Here is an 18382-nt window from a genome sequence, read left to right as displayed (position 1 = left end):
CAATTGACCCTCGCTGGAGGTTCCGGACCGTTGACCATCGCTGGAGGTTCCGGACCGCGAACCGTCGCTGGAGGTTCTGGACTGGGGACCGTCGCCAGAAGCACTGGACTGTGAATACGCACTGGAGGCCTAGTGCATGGAGTTGGTACAGGTGGCACCGGACTGGTGACACGCACATCAGGGTAAGTGCGGGGAGCAGGCACAGGACGTACCGGACTGGGAAGGCGCACTGGAGGCCTAGTGCGTGGAGCTGGCACAGGATGTACTGGGCTGTGGAGGCATACTGGAGACCTGGTGCATATAGCCGGCATCAATTGTACCGTTTCGATGACACAGTTCGCACGGCAAGTGCGAGGAGCTGGCACAGGACGTACTGGGCTGTGGAGGCGCACTGGAGACCTGGTGCGTAAAGCCGGCACACATGGCACTGGACAAATGACACGCTCCTCAAGGCGAGTGTGGAGAGCTGGCACAGGACTTACTGGGCTGTGGATGCCAACTGGAGACTTGGTGCGTGGAGCCGGCACAGATATCACCAGACTATTAGCACGCTCCTCAGGACGAGTACGGGGTGCTGACTCAGGTGGTATTAAACTGATAACACACTCCTTCGGGCAAATGTCATGCATCTTCCACCAACTCAGCAACTCTCTCCGTTCTTTCTCCACCAATATCCACTCACTGACGGTCTCTGACTCTCTCCGTTCACTCTCCTCCAGTTTCTCCCTCTTCTCCCAGACTGGCTCTGGTTCACTCCTCGGCTCCGCCGACCCCCTCAAAAAATATCAGGCTGTTTCTTGGGCTTTCCATGTGGCCGCGAACCCTGGCGTTGTCGCTGTCCTCCCTTCTCTCCTTGCGTCTGCCGCCAAGGAAGGTGATCCTGTCCTGCCAGGATCCCTTCCCATCCAATATCTCCTCCCAAGTCCAGGATACCTTCTCCTCCAAGCATGCTGCTTGGTCCTGTTGTGGTGGGATCTTCTGTCACGATCGTTGTTAGAATCATCGGACCAAGGTGCAGCGTGATATGGTTTCCACATATTTATTTAGTGAAATACACAAAAACAATAAAGAAAGAACGAAACTTGAAGTCAATGAAGTGCTAACAGGACACAAAACATAAACAAATATCCCACAAACACAGGTGGGAAAAATGCTACCTAAATATGATCCCCAATTAGAGACAACGATTACAGCTGCCTCTAATTGGGAATCATACAAATCACCAACATAGAAAAATAAACTAGAACCCCACATATAAATATTAAACTAAACTACCCCCTAGTCTCGCACTGACCTACTCCACCATAGAGAAACAAGGGCACTCTATGGTCAGGACTTGACACCTCCATTTTCTCTCTCTCTAAATCAATTTCAATTTAAGGTGCTTTATTGGCATGGGAAACATGTGTTTACATTGCCAAAGCAAGTGAAATACAGTTGAAGTCGGAAGTTTACAGACACCTTAGCCAAATGCATTTAAACTCAGTTTTTCACAATTCCTGACATTTAATCCTGGTAAAAATTCCCTGTCTTAGGTCAGTTAGGATCACCACTTTATTTTAAGAATGTGAAATGTCAGAATAATAGTAGAGAGAATGATTAATTGCAGCTTTTACATTCCCAGTAGGTCAGAAGTTTACATACACTCAATTAGTATTTGATAGCATTGCCTTTAAATTGTTTAACTTGGGTCAAACGTTTCGGGGAGCCTTCCACAAGCTTCCCACAATAAGTTGGGTAAATTTTGGCCCATTCCTCCTGACAGAGCTGGTGTAACTGAATCAGGTTTGTAGGCCTCCTTGCTCGCACACGCTTTTTCAGTTCTGCCTACAAATTCTCTATACGATTGAGGTCAGAGCTTTGTGATGGCCACTCCAATACCTTGACTTTGTTGTCCTTAAGCCATTTTGCCACAACTTTGGAAGTATGCTTGTTCATTTGGTAGACCCATTTGCGACCAAGCTTTAACTTCCTGACTGATGTCTTGAGATGTTGCTTCAATATATCCAAATCATTTTCCTATCTCATGATGCCATCTATTTTGTGAAGTGCACCAGTCCCTCCTACAGCAAAGCACCCCCACAACATGATGCTGCCATCCCTGTGCTTCAAGGTTGGGATGGTGTTCTTCGGCTTGCAAGCTTCCCCTTTTTTCCTCCAAACATAACGATGGTCATTATGACCAAACACTTATATTTTTGTTTCATCAGACCAGAGGACATTTCTACAAAAAGTACGATCTTTATCCCCATGTGCAGTTGCAAACTGTCCCCATGTGCAGTTGCAAACAAGTCTGGCTTTTTATGGTGGTTTTAGAGCAGTGGCATCTTCCTTGCTGAGCGGCCTTTCAGGTTATGTCGATATAGGACTTGTTTTACTGTGAATATAGATAGATACTTTTGTACCTGTTTCCTCCAGCATCTTCACAAGGTCATTTTCCTGTTGTTCTGGGATTGATATCCTTCTGATTAAATTCAATTTTCACAGAACCGCTAGTTGCAATTCCGATGAGGCTCTCTTGTTCAGATATTGGTAAGTGGACTGGAGGCAGGGCATGAAAGGGATAATGAATCCAATTGTATATGTCATCCGTTTTCGGAAAAGTAATTGCGCACCCAACTCACTCAGGTGCTTCACTATATCACATTTGACATTGTCCATAAGCTTGAGTTAATTTGCACATAAAAAAATCATACAATAATGGAAATACATGTGTGTTGTCCTTGTTAATCCAGACAGAGAAGAGCTCTAACTTCTTAATCATAGCTTCAATGTTGTACCGCACATTGAATATAAACTCAGCAAAAAAAGAAATGTCCCTTTTTTAGGACCCTGTCTTTCAAAGATCATTCTTAAAAATCAAAATAACTTCACAGATCTTCATTGTAAAGGGTTTAAACACTGTTTCCCATGCTTTTTCAAATAACCATAAACAACTAATGAACATGCACCTGTGGAACGGTTGTTAAGACACTAACAGCCTACAGACAGTAGGCAATTAAGGTCACAGTTATGAAAACTTAGGACAGTAAAAAGGCCTTTCTACTGACTGAAAAACACCAAAAGAAAGATGCCCAGGGTCCCTGCTCATCTGCGTGAATGTGCCTTAGGCATGCTACAAGGAGGCATGAGGACTGCAGATGTGAGACACCTAAGACAGTGCTACAGGGTGACAGAACGGACGGCTGATTGTCCTCGCAGTGGCAGACCACGTGTAACAACACCTGCACAGGATTAGAACATCCAAACATCACCTGCAACAACGTCGCCTATGGGCACAAACCCACCGTCTCTGGACCAGACAGGACTGGCAAAAAGTGCTCTTCACTGAAGAGTCGCAGTTTTGTCTCACCAGGGGTGATGGTCGGATTCGCGTTTATCGTCGAAGGAATGAGCGTTACACCGAGGCCTGTACTCTGGAGCGGGATCAATTTGGAGGTGGAGGGTCCGTCATGGTCTGGGGCGGTGTGTCACAGCATCAATGGACTGAGCTTGTTGTCATTGCAGGCAATCTCAATGCTGGTCATTACAGGGAAGACATCCTCCTCCCTCATGTGGTACCCTTCCTGCAGGCTCATCCTGACATGACCCTCCAGCATGACAATGCCACCAGCCATACTGCTCGTTTTGTGCGTGATTTCCTGCAAGACAGTATGTCAGTGTTCTGCTATGGCCAGTGAAGCGCCCGGATATCAATCCTATTGAGCACGTCTGGGACCTGTTGGATCAGAGGGTGAGGGCTAGGGCCATTCCCCTCAGAAATGTCCGGTAAGTTGCAGGTGCCTTTGGTGGAAGATTGGGGTAACATATCACAGCAAGAACTAGCAAATCTGGTGCAGTCCACGAGGAGGAGATGCACTGCAGTACTTAATGCAGCTGGTGGCCACACCAGATACTGACTTTTACTTTTGATTCAGACCCCCCCTTTGTTCAGGGACACATTATTCCATTTCTGTTAGTCACATGTCTGTGGAACTTGTTCAGTTTATGTCTCAGTTGTTGAATGTTGTTATGTTCATACAATTTTTTGCACATGTTAAGTTTGCTGAAAATAAACGCAGTTGACAGTGAGAGGACGTTTCTTTTTTTGCTGAGTTTAGTTGCGGAGAGTCCCTGAAATCCTAGATTCAGATAATTTAGGCTAGAAAAAACATCACCCAGATAGGCCAGTCGCGTGAGAAACTTGTCATCATGCAGACAAGTGTAAATTTATGGTCGGTAAAGAAAACTTTAAGCTCATCTTTCAATTGAAAAAAGCTTGTCAAAACTTCTTCCCCTTGATAACCAGCTCACTTCTGTGTTCGCTGCCCAGATCATTGCATAGTCAAGAAAATACACGAGAGTTCAGGAGTCTTGCTTTAACAAAGTTAACCATTTTCACTGTAGTTTCCAAAACGTCTTTCAAGCTGTCAGGTATTCCCTTGGCAGCAAGAGCCTCTCGGTGGATGCTGCAGTCTACCCAAGTGCCGTCAGGAGCAACTGCTTGCACATATGTTACCACTCCACCATTTCTCCATGTCATGGCTTTTGCACCATCAGTACAGATACCAACGTGAGCAGCAACTACGTTTGGCTACATACCGTTAGTGGAATTCCCGCGAGAATGTAACGATTAATGTGATTGGATGTTAATTGTTTCACTAGGCTACCTGTATTTGACTGTGTGTTGTTATTTCGCTGAACACTAGATGGTTTAATTGTATGTTTGGCGGTGAAACATGGCTACTCAGGCAAGAAAAAAAACCTCACCCAAATGTATAGCCCCGTTGAAAAATATATATGGAAAATATATAAAAATGTAAAAATAAAAATGATATACACTACCGTTCAAAAGTTTGGGGTCACTTATAAATGTCCTTGTTTTTGAAAGAAAAGCACATTTGTGGGTCTTTAAAATGACATCAAATTGATCAGAAATACAGTGTAGACATTGTTAATGTTTTAAATGACTATTGTAGCTGGAAACAACGGATTTTTAATGGAACATTTACGTAGGCGTACAGAGGCCCATTATCAGCAACCATCACTCCTGTGTTCCAATGCACATTGTTAGATAATCCAAGTTTATCATTTTAAAAGGCTATTTGATCATCAGAAAACCATTTTTAAGTGTGTTAGCACAGCTGAAAACTGTTGTACTGATTAAAGAACCAATAAAACTGTCCTTCTTTAGACTAGTTGAGTATCTGGAGCATCAGTATTTGTGGATTCGATTACAGGCTCAAAATGGCCAGAAACAAAGACATGTCTTCTGAAACTCGTCAATCTATTCTTGTTCTGAGAAATGAAGGCTATTCCATGCAAGAAATTGGCAAGAAACTGAAGATCTTGTACAACGCTCTGTACTACTCCCTTCACAGAAGAGCACAAACTGGCTAAGGTGCCGCTGTAGGCCCTCTTTGGTTGTGTACAGAAGCACCAGATCATCAGCAAACAGTAGACATTTGACTTCAGATTCTAGTAGGGTGAGGCTGGGGTTGCTCTAGTGCCCTCGCGAATTCGTTGATATATATGTTGAAGGGGGTGGGGCTTAAGATGCATCCCTGTCTCACCCCCTGTCCATGTGGAAAGAAATGTGTGTTTTTTGCCAATTTTAACCATACACTTGTTGTTTGGGTACATGGATTTTATAATGTTGAATGTTTTTCTCCCAAAACCATTTTCCCATCAATTTGTTTAGCGGACCCTCATGCCAGATTGAGTTTGTCAATTAGGGTGTGCAGGGTAAACACGTGGTCAGTAATTTAGTAAAAAGCCAATTTCACATTTGCTCAGTACATTGTTTTCCCTGAGGAAATGTATGAGTCTGCTGTTAATGATAATGCAGAGGATTTTCCCAAGGTTGCTGTTGACGTATATCCCCCAGAAGTTACTGGGATCAAATTTGTCTCCACTTCTGTGGATTGGGGTGATCAGTCCTTGGTCTCTCTCTCACTATCTCTCTCTCTCTCTCTCTCTCTCTCTCTCTCTCTCTCTCTCTCTCTCTCTCTCTCTCTCTCTCTCTCTCTCTCTCTCTCTCTCTCTCTCTCTTCTCTCTCTCTTCTCTCTCTCTCTCTCTCTCTCTCTCTCTCTCTCTCTCTCTCTCTCTCTCTCAGGGAGGTGCAACTCCACCCCCCCCACCCCACCGCGGCCCTGCATGTCTAGCCTGTCTTCTCCTGGGGACTGGCCTGAGATTCATCAAATAGGATTTGCAAGCGCTTAAGGCAGCACTTTTGTTGACTATCTCATTACAGCATAGCTAAGTACTCGTTAGGCAACACTGGACTAGCCGTGCGCTCAGAGAATGGAAAGGGTATAAGACTTGAGTTGTTTTTTAAAGCTCAGACAGATTAGCATCGCTGGGGATAGGTTTTTCTCTTGATCAGAAAGACAGGGTTTTTTTCAGACTAATTTTCAAGGCTGGAGGACAGGTCAAAGTGAGCTCATCTCTTGGGGGAAGGAAGGTTTTTCTCCACTTGTTGTCATTCTGCTCTTGCCTGTATGCTGATAAGAAGCCTCAGTGCTCCAGGACCATACGCACAGCAGAGGGGATTTTGCTTGTCGTTCTGCACTTTGGGAGTAGAAGGTAAATTACAAGTGTGTGAGTGTTGAGTTGGGTTTGTTTTCTAGTCTAAGGTTATGCAAAGAGGTAATGGGGATTGGAACGTGTGCTTGAGAAGAAAAATCAAAGTCCCTTTGGGTATTTTTGTTACAAGATTCTAAATGGGACTTGCTCAGAATATATAGTAGCTGGATCCACTGTAGTTGCTGGATCCACTCTAGTAGCTGGATCTAATGGTGCAATTTCCCATTTGCCATTATTTTTCAGATGTAGAATTATTTCCCCCCTATGTTGTAAACCAGGAGTGGGGAATATTGCCCTACAATGGCAGGTGTAAGTGAGGCTTTTGTTCCAACCAAGCAGTAATACAGCTGATCCCAGGGACTACAGATGGAAACTGATGACTACAAAACTGTCTGGCTGGCTAAGTCTGGCACATTTACAGAAATGTTGATTCCATGTACATTGTCCCTGTTAAATAAATGTAATAATTGGAATTAAATTCCATTCATAACTGTCTTGATTGATGACTGGGATAAGTTGATTAGTAGAAACCGCAGTGTTACTGCTTGCCTGCAATGAAAGCACAAAATCGAATTCAAATCTTTAGTACTTTTTTGCCATTTACAGGAGAAGCTAACTACTGGAAGTAGACTACTTTTTTTTGATAAATGAAAATAAAATATCAGTGTATGAAAATATTAGGCAATCATTTCCATTACTTTTCAGAATTAAACCTACCTAATTCTCACATGATACTGTTATTGTGTTTACTCGGCTAAATTATACATTCTGTTAACATTTTACTCCAGAGTGATCTATTTTTGCAATTTGAAGTGTACAACATATCGATATGATCATTTTTCACGAAGTAGTGGTTAAGTACTGATTCAGTAAACTGTTTCTTAACAGTATCTTTAATGTAGCTCAACTTACAGTGTGAAGTCATTTGTAGTTTGGTAGGCTATATTTTCAGAGTGGCTTCCCCAACACTGCTCCTAGGGTAAGACTCAGGATACATTTAATTTCTTTAAAAGTTTCATTATCTACAATCTTTATTTTTTAAAATATATAATCATGTGATACAAGATGCAAAATAATACAATCAGGATTAAGCACTATGTTATGGAATTGACTTTCATTGTGTGTAGATGTCATGTGGCCTTCAGCGGAGTGGCCTAACCTGGAGTTGTTGTGTCTTGGGCTGTGTTTTTTTCCATTTTAAGAGTGTGTACTGTGGACAGCAGACCCAAGATAGGGTCTGGCGCAGGCATCAAGGTTGAACAGATGTGGCCAGACTAGAGTCACTAGAGCTGAAGGTCACCTTGATGGCTGTGATGTCACTGAGGATCTCTGGGAGTTAGGATGTCATTCATTTGTGGCTGTCATCATTAAGATTATTGGGTAGGGACGGGGATGGCTTTAATTTGTGCACATGATTGACTCAAGATTGGACCTGTCAGCCAGTTGTCATCAACAACAAGGAGTTATTTGTATCTAGGTAAGATTTGTTCTCCTGACACAATTCGGTTGAGAATGTTCTATGTGTATTTTACAGATCAGTAGGGTTCGCATGGCTTGGGTGACACCATTGACCTCTGGCAGGATCCCCCCCACCCCCCTTCACAACTGTTTTGTCGCTGTTGATTGAGTCAGTGGTCATTTCTAGGGTTCTAAGTGTGATATTTGATTCTTGCTGATTCACGTTTAGTAGGGCTTTAGCATGTTAATGAGGTTTAGCACACTGCACAATGGGACTCAATCCAAGCGGTTCTTTGAGTAGCGTTGTCCATTAAACTCTCCATTCACAGTCCTCTCCATGGAGAAAGAACTTGGAGAGGCATTGTGTGTAAGTTTGCCTTTGCCTTTTTGTAAGATGGATTGTAGTAACCCCCTCACAGCAACAGAAAGCTTGATGTTCTGTATACTTTATTTTAGGGCTTTAAAACAATATTTATTTATATCTTGAAGAAATGTGTGTGTTTATTTTACGACATACAGTGAGCTCCATTTTGTTGTTGTTTTGGCTCTGTACTCTTTCGATTTGAAATGATACAACGATGTTAAAGTGCAGACGGTCAGCTTTAATTTGAAGGTATTTTCATCCATATTGTGTGAACCGTTTAGAAAAGTAAGCACTCTTTGTACATACTTTTTTGTATAAGTTAAGTATTTGGTCCCATTTTAGGGGACCATTTTAGGACAAATCCACCTATGTGTATTAAAGTAGTCAAACGTTAAGTATTTGGTCCCATATTTCTAGCACGCAATGATTACATCAAGCTTGTGGCTCTACAAACTTGTTGGATGCATTTGCTGTTTGTTTTGGTTGTGTTTCAGATTATTTTGTACCCAATAGAAGTTAATGGTTAATAATGTATTGTGCCAATTTGGAGTCACATTTATTGTAAATAAGAATATAATATGTTTCTAAACAATTCCACATGAATGCTGGATGCCATGATTACGGATAGTCCTGAATGAAACGTGAAGGGGTCTATAGTATACATACTTCAGAAATCTAATTTGATGTTATACAAATGGTGGCATGGCAAACAGATTCTGCCACTTTACGTAGTATGACTTTGCTGATAAATGATTGTAGGTGAAGGTGGTGGTCTTTTTACACTAATGCCCATCTAAACCTGGTGCTCTCTCTTTGTTCTGCAGGACCTCAGCTCGTTTGCCATGCCCTTCTTGGAGAGAGATGCCGACCATATGGACATGGACGGCATACGGAAGGTAAAGTGGTGTCCCTAGGTACACCCTCATCAGCTCAGTGTGCTCTGAGAAAATATCTATATTTATTTTGGTGGAAATCCAGAGATAGTTGGTGTTCCTTTAGCCTGGTGATCCAGTTTGGATGTGCTTCAGCCAACTCCTCTCTTGTGATTGTGCCAATGATACTGTGGTTGGCTACAGCACGTACAGTTTTGGACCAGGCTAGGGTTAGTCACAAAAGCCATCATTTGGTACCTCAATTCTGTTTTCATTGAGGAAAATATAAATTAAAAGCATCCCCAACTCAGTTAACATAGTCTTGATTAAAACCTCAATCTTTCATCATTACCTATTTAAATTCGGGGAATGGCCCTGACCTCACACTGAAAAAAAAAACATGGCGCCTTTGATATGATGACTGCTCTGTGGGGATAATGTGGTCAGTCACACAGAGGACGTAAGCTGAGCCAGACCTGTCAATCAAGAGCCTGGTGCTGAGTCATTAGGTTAGAGCAGGACTTGATAGTACTGGTGCTGAGTCATTGGGTTAGAGCGGGACCTGAGAGTACTGGTGCTGAGTCATTGGGTTAGAACAGGACCTGAGAGTACTGGTGCTGAGTCATTGGGTTAGAGCAGGACCTGAGAGTACTGGTGCTGAGTCATTGGGTTAGAGCGGGACCTGAGAGTACTGGTGCTGAGTCATTGGGTTAGAGCAGGACCTGAGAGTACTGGTGCTGAGTCATTGGGTTAGAGCGGGACCTGAGAGTACTGGTGCTGAGTCACAGGACCTGAGAGTACTGGTGCTGAGTCATTGGGTTAGAACAGGACCTGAGAGTACTGGTGCTGAGTCATTGGGTTAGAGCAGGACCTGAGAGTACTGGTGCTGAGTCATTGGGTTAGAGCGGGACCTGAGAGTACTGGTGCTGAGTCATTGGGTTAGAGCAGGACCTGAGAGTACTGGTGCTAATGTTACGGTGAGCGAAGGGGGGAACCCAAGAGCGGACTCAGCAGAGGAAGCCGGGATGAATGCACAAAATGTTTATTGAACATAGCAAATGGGGAGTGCAGAACCGGGGCAGCTCAGATGAGTAGCAATAACCAGGAGTGTAGAGTGAGGTTGGAGTTGGCAGCAAGAAACAGGGGAACAGGTCCTGGGGGGAATCCAAGGTAATGGTGGTGAATAATATCCAGAGCAAGGTGGTTGGTGGTAAGATGGGGAACAGGAGACAGGAGCCAGAGAAAGAGGATCTAACAGGATCTAGAGCAAAGACAAAAGGCTAGAATCATACCTGACTGATAAGAGATTATGATCTGGCAGCGTGGAGATGGCAGGCTTGAGTATATGTAGAGGTCTTGATTATGGGACGATATGCTCTGACTCCAGCACACCTGTCTCCAACACCACACACACACACACACACACACACACACACACACACACACACACACACACACACACACACACACACACACACACACACACACACACACACACACACACACACACACACACACACACACACACACACACACACACACACACACACACACACACACACACACACAGAGACAGAGAGACATACCCTCTGCATGCAGAATTCTGCAAAAATATCCTCAGTGTACAACGTAGAACACCAAATAATGCATGCAGAGCAGAATTAGGCCGATATCCACTAATTATCAAAATCCAGAAAAGAGCCGTTAAATTCTACAACCACCTAAACGGAAGCAATTCCCAAACCTTCCATAACAAAGCCATCACCTACAGAGAGATGAACCTGGAGAAGAGTCCCCTAAGCAAGCTGGTCCTGGGGCTCTGCTCACAAAGACAAACACACCCCACAGAGCCTCAGGACAGCAGCACAAGCAAATCATGAGAAAACAAAAAGATAATTACTTGACACATTGGAAAGAATTAACAAAAAAAACAAAGCAAACTAGAATGCTAGTTGTCCCTAAACAGAGAGTACACAGTGGCAGAATACTTGACCCCTGTGACTGACCCAAACTTAAGGAAAGCTTTGACTATGTACAGACTCAGTGAGCATAGCCTTGCTATTGAGAAAGGCCGCCGTAGGCAGACATGGCTCTCAAGAGAAGACAGGCTATGTGCACACTGCCCACAAAATGAGGTGGAAACTGAGCTGCACTTCCTAACCTCCTGCCCAATGTATGACCATATTAGAGAGACATATTTCCCTCAGATTACACAGATCCACAAAGAATTTGAAAACAAACCCAATTTTGATAAACCCCCATATCTACTGGGTGAAATTCCACAGTGTGCCATCACAGCAGTAAGATTTGTGACCTATTGCCTCAAGAAAAGGGCAACCAGTGAAGAACAAACACCACTGTAAATACAACCCATATTTATGCTTATTTATTTTCCCTTGTGTACTTTAACCATTTGTACAACACTGTATATATACACTGTATATATAATATGACATTTGTAATGTCTTTATTGTTTTGAAAGTTCTGTATGTGTAATCTTTACTGTTAATTGTTATTGTTTATTTCGCTTTTGTATATTATCTACCTCACTTGCTTTGGCAATGTTAACACATGTTTCCCATGCCAATAAAGCCCATTAGAGAGAGAGAGAGAGAGAGAGAGAGAGAGAGAGAGAGAGAGAGAGAGAGAGAGAGAGAGAGAGAGAGAGAGAGAGAGAGAGAGAGAGAGAGAGAGAGAGAGAGAGAGAGAGAGACGCTCTTATCCAGAATGACTTAAAGGAGCAATTAGGGTTAAGAGAGAGAGAGAGACAGAGAGACAGAGACAGAGAGAGAGAGAGAGAGACAGAGACAGAGACATAGAGAGAGAGAGACAGACAGAGACAGAGACAGAGAGAGAGAGAGAGAGACAGAGAGACAACACCGGATGGACACCAGAGGGCGTAGTGGGAGCAGATGTGACAGTTGAGGAAGGTGGCCTCTCTTTGAACTCCCACACACAAACTCACTAAAATACAATCTGATAGGTGTGCGTGTGTACGTGCATGCAGTGCACACACACATTTTTCAATTAATAAAGTGGCAGAGATGTCTACCTGTCAATAAAAGGACTGAAGATCTCCCAGGTGGTGCAATTCAATCCAATCAATAATCTAATTCGTTGTTCTCATTTAGGTGTTTCCAATATTACTATTTTTTTAATTAATTTTTTATTTTTATTATAATTTTACCCCTTTTTCTCCCCAATTTCGTGGCATATCGTCTCATTGCTACAACTCCCGTACGGGCTCGGGAGAGACGAAGGTTGAATGTCATGCCTCCTCCGATACACAACCCAACCAGCCGTACTGCTTCTTAACACTGGTTACACTTACATTCTCTTACATTTTCTGTCATTTAGCAGACGCTCTTATCCAGAATGACTTAAATGAGCAATTAGGGTTAAGTGCCTTGTACAATGGCACATTCAAACCATTGACTTTTTGGTTATTGGCCCAATGCTCTTAACCGCTAGGCTACCAGTCTTACACTGTGTTCTAATAACCTGGTCTGGAATGAAGCCTCTTAACTCTTTGTGTTGTTAGGCCAAGCAACATCCTAGCACCAACATGATCAGTTGAAACCAATAGAAGCCAAACTCTTTTAAGTGGAGGGCAAGAGAGCTAGATGCGAGGTGGCCACACACCTTGCCTAATGCTAGATGAAACCCTGATGTATGGTAGGCCTATACACAGGAGCACAACTTTCACTGGAGCACAATATTCACTGCATTCTGAAATTGCATTTTTGTTCCCCCCAGTTTTATCATTGGAATGTGCTTGTCCGGATAAAAATAAATACATATATATATATATATATATATATATATATATTTGATGCCCCCCCCACTTCTAAAACCAAAGTTGCACATCTGCCAAAACATAACCTTGTGCAGTATTGCCTGATTGAAGGTGAGGGTGTGTTGGGATGTGAACAACAGAAAATGCAATGATAGTGGTTCCCTTCTAGTGTAGTCAGTGTTTATATTTATGAGTTAAGTCTTATCTCAGACAGAATCCTCTCTGTGTCGTCCTCCATCTCTCACCTTGGAGCATGAAGGTCCAACCCCTTTTTTACTGGATTTGAAGCGGAAGCTACAGGGACGACTATCAATCAGAAAAAAACACCAAGGAAACCAGTGAAGGCTGTAGAGAAAGATAAATAAGATGATAGCTTTCAAGGATGTAGAGTGTGGTGGATTATTCCCCTCCCAAGGTTTTAGTATATTTAGTACATATCCTATTTTATTCCCATGGTTTCTCGTACTGACTGTTGCTTTACCTCGTTGCTGAACTGTACCTAATACACAACAGTAGGTTTGTTTATAGTAAATATAGCCCCGGCATTGCTTCGCATATTTTTTCCAGATTGTTATTTTAGATTATGTCCTCACCTCAGGCTTGTTGTTGTTTTTTTACACACATTTCAGTGTGTGTTTGTGCACAAGCATGTGTGTGTGTATTTGTACATATGTTTTTTGTTTTCCTAATTCTGCCATGGGATTGGCTTAAGGTTTGGACATAGCCCAAAAACATGAGGCTGCAATGTCATTTAAATGGAGTATATCAGCATGTTTGTGTAACACCTGAACATGAGAAAGGGTTGGACACTTATCAAATGAAGTAAATAAATATTGTTTTCTCAGTCAGAGTAATAGGCCTAGTGGTTTACAGTTCAAAACCAGCATTACAGTGCAAGAATAACCAGTCCATTCCGACTACACTTTCCCTTTTCAGAGGATCAAGCAACAAAGCTACTCTGGCACCAAATGACCGATCTGCACAAACCTTCATATAGCATCTCTGGACTAAGGTCTCCCAATATAACATTTTCTAGGCAAGTACCTCAAGCAACAAGGACTAATATGGACTAATAAACATTAAAGTGGGAGTGACCTGGTACATAAATGCATATAAATCAGACATGGTTATTCATATTGATACAACACTTGATATGCATGTTCCAAACGCTGTCAAGACTCAACGTATACAAGAACAATCAGATCCACCACATGGTGGCGCTATAATTGCCACATATTTATATTTAATGATCTGTTTGACTCAGAGTCATGGAATTGGCACACGTGCTCAGGGATGTGAGTCTAAATAACCTGCAGAGTATGGTTATGTTTGGCTGCATGGTGGAGATGTTGGATGGGGAAAAACATTAATTCAAGCTCATTGGCTAATAGTGGCCATGTTGTTTAAGCTACAGTCTTGTAAAATGTTGCGTTTAAAGACGTGCGTCTATAGATGCTATATACCAAACCTGGTGCCGATCCTTCACATAGTTCTGGAAAAGAACGTTTAAAGTAGTTAACATCATTAAAAACGGGTCCAAAACCCATCAAAAGCGTATCACACGATATGTTTGATTTGAGTTGTGATATTTGGCAGGCATGTTGAGTACAGAATTAGCTCATCCAAAGGCAACTAGTAAATATTGTCCTAATGGTGGCGCTGTGGTGCTATAGGGCTTGAACCCCGCCATGGCTACTTGCAGCTTCTGTATATTCTCACTTTAATGAGGGGGTAACTACTACTCCATATTTGAATGTTGTAGATATCAATTTCCCCATCAACAAACACCCATAGCAAACGTATTACATTTCAAACTTCACATTTCTCTAGTAGGGCCCTATAGGTTATTTATTGGAATGAACTATATCAGCAAATTGTCCATGATAAGTGATCGGTTTGTTTGGTATCGATAACCTTTGGTTTATATTCCCAGCTCTAGTTCGTAGTCCTGCTAATAATCAATGCTCTATCTATCTGACCAGGAAAACATTACAAGAAACTTGTAAGTCAGGACAGCATATTTGTGACATTGAACCCATTTTTTAGGCTTCACAAAATCCCTGTCATTGTGTATTGAAGATTGGACACCCCCATGAATGCAGAGTGATAGAAAACCAGGTTTAATATGTTTTCTTGATTGTATCTATCTCTTAAAACAGATAGTGGGAGCTATTTCCTCTTAATAAGGAATGGCATGAAATAACATTTGAGTAGTTGAATAGCTATATAGAATTGTGCATTTTGTATTTATTAGAGTTTCAGGCTACTTTTTTGTGATGTACCTACATCAATGTCTTGCCACAGTAACTTCAGAATATGCACAATTACACTAGATAAAAAATGGTTCAGTAGATTCTGGACTGATGTAACAAGGAAATGATGTCTTTAGAAAATATTCACTGACAGAATATTACAGAATGTCAAACATAGTCTGGATCTAAATCGTCACTCTCGCAGCTCGCTGCTGTGGGGCTGTGTTGTCAAAAGAGAGTAGAAAAAACACATGAACTAGAAAGCAATTGGTTAACTCTTTGTTTTCTCCCTCAGGGTGGAGGGAGTTGCCACTCAGTCAGCCCGACGAAAGGTTTCTTCACCCGGGGACCCTTCAGTCGGCCCTCCAGTCCCAAGTCAGCCCCTGCCAGGACCAAGAACAGCCCAGGCTCCCCCAAAACCATCTTCCACTACCCTTCGTCCCAACAGGACTCCCCACCCAAGTCTTCTCGTCGCCTGAGCTTCAGCGGCATCTTCCGCTCTTCCTCCAGGGACTCTACCTCTAACTCCACCTCTCCCGTCAGCGTCAAGGTCTTCTCCAGGGCCAGGAAAGGTAAGGCCAGTTGCTTTGTGTGTAACAGGGTTGGTTCAGTGAACCACGCTCGCATGATCTGTCACCTTCTATGAAAAATGGAGAGTTGTGTTAGCTCCCCGACTTAATGCCTAGGCTTTAGCTCAAAGGGCTAATATAGTACAGTCGCACTCGGGAAACCTGGATTCGAACTCTGGTCAGTCACATATGTGCAGTATTTGTCTGAAGGGCGGGAACGGAATACAAACTACAACATAGCTCAAGTTGTTCCTCTGCTGGTGTGGTAGTTAGTGTTGTGTACTTTTAGGTTGTTTTAGTAGATGGAAATGCCTGCATTGTCTATTGGGCAAGTGGTTGAGGGGGGTGATGCTCGTTCCTGTTGGTTGTGACGGGTCAACCCTGTGGAAATGCTGCCAAATGGGTATGATTGTGATATTCATCGTCATTTGACACAAAATAAGTAATTTAGTTGCGTTCGATCATTAAATTAGTTTTTCTTCTATAGTCTACAGCAGGGTTCCCCAACTGGTGGCCCGAATTTGGCCCGCAGGTGGTTTCTGAGCAAAATAAATAAATATATATATTTTCTTATTATTATAATTTTTTATTGATAGACATAAAATCAAATCAAATCAAATGTATTTATGAAGCTTCTTACATCAGCTGAAATCTCAAAGTGCTGTACAGAAACCCAGCCTAAAACCCCAAACAGCAAGCAATGCAGGTGTAGAAGCACGGTGGCTAGGAAAAACTCCCTAGAAAGGCCAGAACCTAGGAAGAAACCTAGAGAGGAACCAGGCTATGAGGGGTGGCCAGTCCTCTTCTGGCTGTGCCGGGGGGAGAGTATAACAGAACATGGCCAAGATGTTCAAATGTTCATAGATGATCAGCAGTGGTCAAATAATAATAATCACAGTGGATATTGAGGGTGCAGCATGTCAGCACCTCAGGAGTAAATGTCAGTTGGCTTTTCATAGCCGATCATTCAGAGTATCTCTACCACTCCTGCTGTCTCTAGAGAGTTGAAAACAGCAGGTCTGGGACAGGTAGCACGTCCGGTGAACAGGTCAGGGTTCCATAGCCGCAGGCAGAACAGTTGGAACTGCAGCAGCAGCACGGCCAGGTGGACTGCATTATATCTGTTTGGGCTTCTTGCGGTCAATTTGCAGTCTACAAATTATTTGTAATTTTGTTCCGGCCCCCCGACCATTCGCTCAAGAAAAAAAAGGCCCGCGGCTGAATCTAGTTGATGACCCTGGTCCTCCAGTACCCCCAACAGTACACAGTTTTGCTGTAGCCCTTGTCAAACACACCTCATTTAACTCATTGAGGGCATGATGATCAGTTGACAAGTTGAATCAGGCTGACAATAAAATGTATGCTGTTGTGGGCAGGGGCGCAACTTTCACTGGGTACTTTCACGTTCTGAAATTTCATTTTTGTCCCCCTCAGTTTTATCATTTGAATGTGATACAAAATGAGGCATTGGTGTGCTTTAGGACCATGCGGAGCCTACGAGCTGCCGGGAAGGCTGTTTGGACTGGCAAAAAAAAAGAAGATAATAATAATAATAATGTCTCCCCCCTCTTCTAAAACCGAAGGTGTGCCCTCGGCTGTGGGTACTCCAGGACCAGGGTTGGGAAACACTGGTCTCGAGTTGGATATTGTTGCTGTCAGAGGAGATGGTGTTTCTGGGGGGCTGATGTTGGACTTGCTAGCTGGGTGGATGTACATTCTGTCTCTCACCTATCACATATTTACGTTGACTTGCAGTTGCATCCCTTTTCATTCGCCTCCTCATTTCAGAGTACATGGCAGAGCAACATGAGTTTAGTGTTTTAATTACATGCCTTTAAACACATTTCTACAAAACATACCAGGTGTGTAGATCTCTGGAATATGACTGTTATTTTGGCATTGTCACGGCTTGGCAAGAGACCCTCCTTAGGGTGAAGATTTAGTTTTAGCTAACTTTTGTTATATTATTGTTATAAGCCTGCACATGCTGGTTGCCATTATAACTGACACTCGTAATAATGGCTTTTGCATCTGTGCAGTATGAGAGCATTATTACAAGACTTACTAGAGATAAATTAATGTCATAGAAACACGCAACCATCCATGTTGTTTTTTTCACACGTACCATCTTAAAGGCAATGTTGTTTTTTCAGACCTCACCCTATAGAAGATGAATGAGTCGTTTAGTGATAGTTTGTCTTCATGAATAGCTTTGTGGGTGTAATCCAGTGTAGAGGCCCTGCTTTGCTTGAATTCAATGAGCTAGATCTATGGACTGAGTTCATTAAAAAAACAAACCAGTCACAGGGACCAGTTTTCCTTTTCAAGATATCTTATAATATCTACTACATGTAAATTACATCATTGGGATACGTACAGAACATGCACACATTGTCTGTCTGTTGAGAAAACTAAGATTACTTTGACATTAGGGTGTAATGGTTATGGAGACTGAAGTCCTCTAGACCATCTATGATAGTTAGATAGAGACAAATTCTTTTCCATT

The 18382-nt window shown here is 42.6% G+C and overlaps 1 long non-coding RNA gene across 1 annotated transcript; it reads left to right on the top strand.

The window, feature by feature from the left end:
- The first annotated feature begins 6505 nt into the window (after window positions 1-6505).
- On the top strand, window positions 6506-15757 carry LOC139420218 (uncharacterized). The gene is made up of 3 exons (XR_011635480.1): window positions 6506-6565; window positions 9212-9283; window positions 15603-15757. It is a non-coding gene; the product is annotated as an uncharacterized lncRNA (long non-coding RNA).
- The last annotated feature ends 2625 nt before the right edge of the window (window positions 15758-18382 follow it).

This window comes from Oncorhynchus clarkii, chromosome 11, assembly GCF_045791955.1.
Source record: "Oncorhynchus clarkii lewisi isolate Uvic-CL-2024 chromosome 11, UVic_Ocla_1.0, whole genome shotgun sequence".
NCBI lineage: Eukaryota > Metazoa > Chordata > Actinopteri > Salmoniformes > Salmonidae > Oncorhynchus > Oncorhynchus clarkii.
Note: the sequence above shows the minus strand (reverse complement) of the source record. Positions and strands in the feature narration are given on the sequence as shown.